General features: G+C 46.5%; 1 protein-coding gene across 8 annotated transcripts in view; it reads right to left on the reverse strand.

The window, feature by feature from the left end:
• The window catches only part of SPATS2 (spermatogenesis associated serine rich 2), a 172,112-nt gene extending 165,218 nt beyond the window's left edge, over positions 1 to 6,894 (reverse strand). For 2 of the 8 annotated variants that reach the window (XM_033222193.1, XM_033222201.1), the window contains exons 1-2: positions 6,253 to 6,562; positions 2,221 to 2,283 (exon numbers count right to left, since the gene is read on the reverse strand). The gene's annotated coding sequence lies outside the window, so the exon portion shown is untranslated. Of the gene's footprint in view, positions 1 to 2,220; positions 2,284 to 6,252; positions 6,563 to 6,774 lie in introns of those variants that run through there. The other 6 variants (XM_033222194.1, XM_033222196.1, XM_033222198.1 and 3 more) reach the window with 4 other exon arrangements.
• Positions 6,895 to 8,201: the final 1,307 nt, after the last annotated feature.

The raw sequence follows: 8,201 nt of genomic DNA on the forward strand, positions 1-8,201 counted from the left end.
CATTACACTCCAGCCTGGGCGACAAAAGCAAAACTCCATCACACACACACACACACACACACACAAAATAGAAGATGAAATGAGAGGCTAGGTTCATCCTAAGAGACAGTTCACTGCAGCTCTTTCAACCTATTATATTTGGTATTATGTTACAGCTTGCATACTGTATAAGGAGGGAGAGAAAATGGAGCCAAATGACTTCAAACAATTTTACTTTCTATTCTATGTATTCCAGGTATCTGCTTGATATTTAAAGCATACAGCAGACACTAAATTTTTTTTTCATTGAATGCAGGAAGATACAGAAGGTAAGCAGTAAGCAGCAGCTCATACATGTCAAACATGTTTAAATGAAAAAAGTACCCTAAATTTCAATCAAAGGCAGCAAAGTGTACTAAAAATCTTGACAGATAACATATACAGCATTCTTAAGACGATCATCCATATTCGCACATGACTGGAAAGAACTGTATGTAACAAATGGTTCCTTCCACATTGGATACAAGAAAACTGGGTAAAACATTTCCTTTTGAATCATTTCCACCCTAAGTGTCCTGCTAGCAATACAGAAAAAGTCAATAGAGAAAGCACCATCAAGTGCTACTTTCAGGTAGCCTATGATAAAATCACCACTTAAAAGTAGTAACCAAGCCTCAGCAGGCCACGGTGGTTCACACATGTAATCTCAGCACTTTGAGTGGCTGAGGCGGGTGAATCACTTGAGGCCAGGAGTTCGAAATCAGCCTGGCCAAAATGGCGAAACTTCATCTCTACTAAAAATACAAAAATTAGCCAGGTGTGGTGGTGCATGCCTATAGTCTCAGCTACTTGGAGGCTGAGGCAGGAAAACTGCTTAAACCCAGGAGGTAGAGGTTGCAGTGAACTGAGATCGTGCCACTGCACTCCAGCCACGGTGACAGAACAAGACTGTCTCCAAAAAAATAAATAAAAAATACAACAGTTCCACTTCCGGCCTCCAGGGGTTGACGACATAGTTGGTCGTACCATTATCCAAAAGAAGCACCAGGAGGATGAGAGAGTTATTGCTGTATACTTAAGTCAAGGGGAAGAAGCCCGAGGAAGATTGACCAAATTTTGTAATTCTAGAAACATGGTCCATGGATCAGTGACATTCAGGGATGTGACCACTGACTTCTCTCAGGAGGAGTGGGAGTGCCTGTAGCCTGATCAGAGGACCTTGTACAGGAACGTGATGTTGGAGAACTACAGCCACCTGATCTCACTGGGAAGTTCCATTTCTAAGCCAGATGTGATTACGTTACTAGAGCAAGAGAAAGAGCCCTGGATTGTTGTAAGGAAAGAAACAAGCAGATGGTATTCAGATTTGGAGTCAAAATATGGACCTGAGAAAATATCTCCAGAAAATGATATTTTTGAAATAAATTTACCCAAACATGTTATAAAGCAAATAAGAAAAATAAAATAAAATAAATAAAAATAAAAAATAAAAGTAACCAAGCCTACTCAAAAAACTAAACATAGAATTACCATAGGATCCAGCAATTCTACTTCTGTGTAAATTGAAGAAAAAAAAAAAATGAAAGGAGGGTGATATAGTTTGGATCTGTGTCCCCACCAAATCTCATGTCAAACTGTAATCCCCAGTGTTGAAGGTGGGGCCTGGTGGGAGGTGACTGGAACATTGGGGTGGTTTCTCATGAATGGGTTAGTGCCAGCCCCCTTGGGTTGTTCTCACAAGATCTAGTTGTTTAAATGTGTGTAGCACTTCCCCCACCTCTGTCTCCTCCTCCTGCTCCAGCCAGCTAGACATGCCTGCTTTCCCTTTGCTTCTTGCCATGATCATAAGTTTCCTGAGGCCTCCCCTGAAGCTGCTATGTTTCCTGTACAGCCTGCAGAACCATGAGCCAATTCAACCTCTTTTCTTTATAAATTACCCAGTCTCAGGTATTTCTTTACAGCAATGTGAGAATGGACCAATACAGACGGACTCGAACAAGTGGATTTGTACACCAAAATTCACAGCACCATTATTCACAACAGCCAAAAGGTGGAAGCAACCCAAATGTCCATTGAGAATGAATGGATAAACAAAATGTGGTGTGTACATACGATGGAATATTATTCAGCCTTAAAAAGGAATGAGATTCTGACATATGCTACAACATGGATGAATTTTGAAGATATGCTAAGTGGTACACACCAGACACAAAAAAGCAAATATTGTATGATTCCACTTACATCTGAGGTACCCAGGGTAGTCACATTCATAGAGACAGAAAGTAGAATATCAGTGGCCAGCAGCTGGGTAGAGAAAGAGAAACAAGGAGTTATTGCCTAATAAGTGCAGAGCTTCAGTCTGGAAAAATAAAAAAGTTCCCAAGATGGATGGTGGTGATGGTTGCACAGCAATGTGAATGTACTTAATGCTACTGATTCATACACTTAAAAATGGTTAAAATGATAAATGTTTTGCTATGTATAGTTTACCACAACAATTTTTTTTAAGTAAACAAAAAGGCCAGGTGAGGTGGCTCATGCTATAATCCCAACACTTTGGGAGGCCAAGGAGGGTGGATTGCTTGAGCCCAGGAGTTGGGGACCAGCCTGGGCAACACAGCGAAACCCTGACTCTACAAAAAAATACAAAAGTTAGCTGGGCGTGGTCAGTGAGCCATGATTGTACCACTGCACTCTAGCCTGGGTGACAGAGTGAGATCCTTTCTGGGCAGGTGGGAGGGGGTTTGGGGGAGTAAACAAACTAGTAAATACCAGCTACTCCGGAAGCTGAGGCGGGAAGATCGTTTAAGCCCAGGAGTTTGAGGCAAAACTGGGCAACATAGTGAGATCCTGTCTCTAAAAAATAAATAAATAAATAACCAAGAACAACCGTCAAACATTTGAGGCAAAAACATATTGAGAAAAGTGGAAGAATCTGTAACAGGCAAGCTTCACTGTCATCCTCCAGAGTCTAGATGACTTTGTTGAAAGTGAAGATCCCTGGCCGGGCACGGTGGCTCACACCTGTAATCCCAGCACTTTGGGGGGCCGAGGTGGGTGGATCACAAGGTCAGAAGATCGAGACCACGGTGAAACCTCATCTCTACTAAAAATACAAAAAAAATTAGCCAGGCGTGGTGGCAGGCGCCTGTAGTCCCAGCTACTCAGGAGGCTGAGGCAGGAGAATGGCATGATCCCAGGTGGCGGAGCTTGCAGTGAGCCGAGATCGCGCCACTGCACTCCAGCCTGGGGGACAGAGCGAGACTCTGTCTCAAAAAAAAAAAAAAAAAAAGAAAGTGAAGATCCCAGAAGAGAAGGGATAGACATGCTATTTTCATGTTGCTGCAGATACACACTAAGCAACTGAGGAAGCTGAATTATATTCTACAGGTCATTTGGTAATATAATGAATGGACTGTATTTCCTAACAATTACATCCAAAAAATACAAGCTTTTCCTTCCAGTTTCCAATGAAAGCAGCAAGACTGAAATAATCAGTTACACACATAAGAGAAGTCAGGTAGATCTGAAAGACTGACTTTTAGTTCCCAGCTTTAATATGGTGACCCTACAATGGAAAACTGAAAGCAGCAATTTTTAGAATAGTATACACAAACTTCCTTCACTGCCATTATAAAGTGACTTTGTGTAAGTTACTTTTAGTCCTTCTGAGCCTCATCTGAAAAATGAGGATAATACAACTTACTGATAAGGTAAAAATGTACACTGAGTTCAGTGCCTGAATACATAAATGCTCAACAAATGAAAATTCCCTCCTGTCTTAGTCTGATTAGCCTCCAGGGGCTATGCTCATGTTTTGGCTATAACCTGTGGCTCCTCCCTCAGGCCACAGCTGTTTCCCTCAGTTCTAGCTGTTTTACTCCTGGGTTCTAAGAGGATCATATCTATATTTAGAGGTAATGCTAGTACCAATTGTGGGCTCAACAGGTGCTTGGAGGGCACCTGAGTACTGAGCAGTTTTCAATTGCTTTTCAGAGTTAATTGGTTTTGGCTCCACAACTGGCTGTCTTGACTTCTACAAGTAAGAGTGCCACGTATGCACAGTACCTCAGCAGTACAAGACTAAACAGAAAACTAAGTGTGGTCGCAAGACAAATCCTTAGCAAAATGATGTTTTTAGCCCTATTTATCAGGATCCCAGAGCTTTGTTAAATCACAGGAGCAGTAAACTTTCAATGAACTCTACCGAGTAGGCTACAGCCTACTCACTTAATCTTCATCTAAATCACAGTTATCAGACCCAAGTTTCAACCAGTTCATGCTGCTTTACTATAACCAAGATGGGGGTGAAGCAGAAAGAGCAAGCAGGCAGTGAAGATTTTTAAAAAGGCATCCAATACACCTAGGTCTGAATCAAGCTTTGTTATTTACTAGTTCTGTGATCTCAGTAAATTATTTAACCTCTTAATTTACAAAATATGAAATAATTGTGAGGATTAAAAGACATAATACATTCAAAAAAATCTTAGCACCTTGACTAGCCCACTGAAAGAGGTCAGTTAAAAAAGAGGCCGGGCGCAGCGGCTCACGCCTGTAATCCCAACATTTTGGGAGGCAAAGGCAGATGGATCACAAGGTCAGAAGTTCGAGACCAGCCTGGCCAAGATGGTGAAACCCTGTCTCTACTAAGAATACAAAAATTAGCCAGGTGCGGTGGTAATCCCAGCTACTCGGGAGGCTGGGGTCGCTTGAACCAGGGAGAAAGAGGTTGCAGTGAGCCAAGATCACACCACTGCACTCTAGCCTGGGCAACAGAGCAAGACTCCATCTCAAAAAAAAAAAAAAAAGAGGCACATTGTCACTAATGAGAACACTGCACTCACTTCTTGCTTTGTTGAATTTTCATAACATCTAAGAAAAGTGACAATTTAAATCATATTTTGGACCTTTATAAAGTAACCTAAATACTACCATCCAAGACCTAGCTGAGAAATATAAACTGATGAATGTCCAAAAATCTTAGATGAGTCAGCAAAATGTAATGCCCAACAAATAAAAGGCTTAACATGGATTATTTATGAGCACACAACAGTCATTACAATTTCAAAATCAGCAATTTTCTATCCAGTACCATCATAAATTTCGTCCAGAAATCCAAGTATTAAGGAAATGCAAAGATCATAATCCCAGAGATACTTTTCCACAATATTCCCAAATCACCTTAATTGAAACCGGAAGGTATGAGGCAGCCTGATTATGTGAAGTTCACATCAAGAAATAATTTAAGGCAGAACCCCAACTCTCTCCCACAAACATAAAACCAGTAGCAGATGGTACATGAACATTTCTCAGTGAGAAACTGCAATTCTAACAAAGTACAGATAACTTAATTTTATCCATCACCTTTTGGTCAAACTGAAAACAAGCAAGCTTTTGGTTCTCTCCAAAACACTGAACTCTGCATTATCACTGACCTAACTCAAAGCAAGATATTTTTGGTGATCTGTCCTCTCCTGCTTCATCAACCATAGGTAAATTACGTACAGTAGCCTGCTAAACAGAGGGGAAGTAACTATCACAGGCATGTTTTATCAATAAAATGGACAAGTGATAATCAAATTATTTAAAGAACGGCTTGTACTTCTTAGCAGAGGACAAGCTTGAGAAAGATCCACTTTCTAAAAGAACCCAATCATTCTGGATGAATTATGAGCAAAATATCACTCTAGTCCAAAACTGACTGAATCTACCTTTCTGTTTTAATCCAAGTCCTAACCCCATCTATTTTATGTCTCTGCCTCTCTGCCTTATTTTCCATTCCGTCTTCCCCTTCAATTCCAAGAACGCCCTTCTATCCCTTATTTTCAAATCTCATTATTGCCTCCAAATCCTAAGGACCTCGGACACCCACGGAGGTGACCTTACGCATCCCCACTGCATTCCCAATTCATTGTACTTCTCATCCCAAATGATCCTATTCTTTCATTCTTTTCTATCTCGCTCGTTGTTTCTTAAAATCCAATACCCCACACACGCTCACGCCAGAGTCCCCCCCACACTCCATTGTTTCCCCGGCCTATCCCTCTGGAAACTCCCCAACTCGGACACGGGTGTCTCGCCCGCCCCACATACCCCAGGAACCTTCCACCTTCTGGCCACTTCGGGTCTCTTAAGGGCTCACATTCCCCTCCTTCCCGTTCCCCCGCCCCAACAACTACCCCCTCCCCCCTTTTCCTCCTTCAACCCGCTCCCCGCACCTCGGCGCCCCTCTGAGCCCCCGCCAACCCCGCCACCCAGCACCCCCAGTCTCACCTAGCCCGGGCCCCCGCAATCGCCTTGTCGCCCCAGCTCCGGGATCCGCGTCCCAGACGCTCCCGGGTCTGAGAAGAGGAAAAGAGATCCTCCGCCTCCTTCACCTCTCCCTCTAGAGCCGCCGCCGCCGCCGCCGCCGTCGCCGCCGCGCTCCTCCCCCAGCTCGCTCAGAGCCGGACGCCGCCCCGCCCCCACCACCGCCTCCCCGCTTCTCTCCAGGGCCGTTCTGCAGGCCGGGAATCAAGGCTGCGGCCGGAGCTCCAGCAGATCACCCCGATCCTCGCCGGGGCAGCGGCTCGCCCCGCCCCGGAGCCCTCTCGGACGCGTGCGCGCCAGCCAGCCAGCCAGAGCTCAGGGCGCGTACTCGCGCCGGCGCGAACCCGGCGCGCCAAGCTCGAGGCTGTGGCAGCCAACGGGTGCGCGAGCGCGGCTGGAGCGGCTAGACGGCCCGCGCACCGGAGACCGAGGGGATCGGGGAGAGGCGCGGGGCGGCGAGAGGCGGGCTCCGAGCGGTCGGGTTACCTCTCTTCTCGGGACCCGGTCCCTCGCGTCTCGCACCGTCCGCAGGCTCGCGCGCCACCGGAGACTGGGAATTACCGCGGAAGGGAAGAGACTCGGGGAGGGAGTCGGGGACAAACTAGATGCAAGGGGAAAACGGGTGGGACTCGAGCTCGCGTCCGCGTGCAGAACAGCTCGTACCCGGCGGCATCGGGTAGGGGGCCGACGCGCGCCGGGAATAGAGGGCCCGAGCTGAACTGACGGAAAGAGCCGAAACTCTCCCGGAGGTGGCCGAACGCAGGCGCAGCAAGAGGAGTCGAGCGCGCGGCTTTTGCTCAAAGTCCGGATCGGGAAGCTTCCCCTCGGGCTACCCCCTACGGCGCCGCTCACTCTTCCGCACGGAGGACTTCACACCGCTTTCCCTTCGCCGCCTTTCCGACTCAAGTTTTGTTCCAAAAAGCAATTTCAGAGTCTCCAACGGCGGGAAACGCTGGGGCCTCCGGGCCGCGCGGTCGCTTTGCCTCCTGAGAGTGCGCAGAGGCCGGTGGGGGCGCGGGAAGAATGACCTCAGGAGCTGATGGGGTTTCTCTGCCCTGGCGATGTTCGCCCGGCACGCTCCCCAAGTCAGTTCCTCGTCAGTCGAATTTCTAATCTACCCAGCTGTCAGCATAGCCCCTCTACGCAGCGTTGGTCGGTCCCGCCGCGCTTGGAATCTTTTTTTGTTAAATACTCTGTCTTCGACGCCAGACTCCCAACCTCCCTGGTGCTGGAACTAACTAGTATTTGTGCACCTTTCCGCATGCACGAAGCACTCACTTCACTGTCGACTGGTCGGGGTCTATTAAAGAGGGGCCAGAGGGATTTAGACAATCAGCATTGAAATCTAATGAATTAGACAATTCATTAGAATCTGGGGCTGGGCGCGGTGGCTCACGTCTGTAATCCCAGCACTTTGGAAGGCCGAGGCGGGCGGATCACTTGAGGTCAGGATTTCGAGACCAGCCTGGCTAACATAGTGAAACCCGTCTCTACTAAAAATACAAAAATTAGCTGGATGTGGTGGCACACGCCTGTAATCTCAGCTACTCGGGAGGCTGAGGCAGGAGAATCACCTGAACTCAGGAGGCGGAGGAGGCGGAGGTTGCAGTGAGCCAGGATTGTGCCACTGCACTCCACCCTCCATCTCAAAAAAAAAAAAAAAAGATTTGTTAGAATCTGTTCCCATCTTACCTTTTGGGGCCAAGCAAAGGGGCTCTGAAAAGGCACCAACAAGCTGGAGAATGTGTGTGAGTGTATAGGTAGACACCACAGGCACATATAATTTTGGTTTCCACGTATGTTATTGCAATGACAGGGTATCCTACTCCAATGACTGAGTAGTATAGTAGAGGTTTGCCAAGACATCTGATCCTTGTGGTTTTTAACTTTGCTTGAGGTAAGGGCTCAGAAAT

Source organism: Trachypithecus francoisi, unplaced genomic scaffold, assembly GCF_009764315.1.
Source record: "Trachypithecus francoisi isolate TF-2019V2 unplaced genomic scaffold, Tfra_2.0 Lachesis_group11, whole genome shotgun sequence".
NCBI lineage: Eukaryota > Metazoa > Chordata > Mammalia > Primates > Cercopithecidae > Trachypithecus > Trachypithecus francoisi.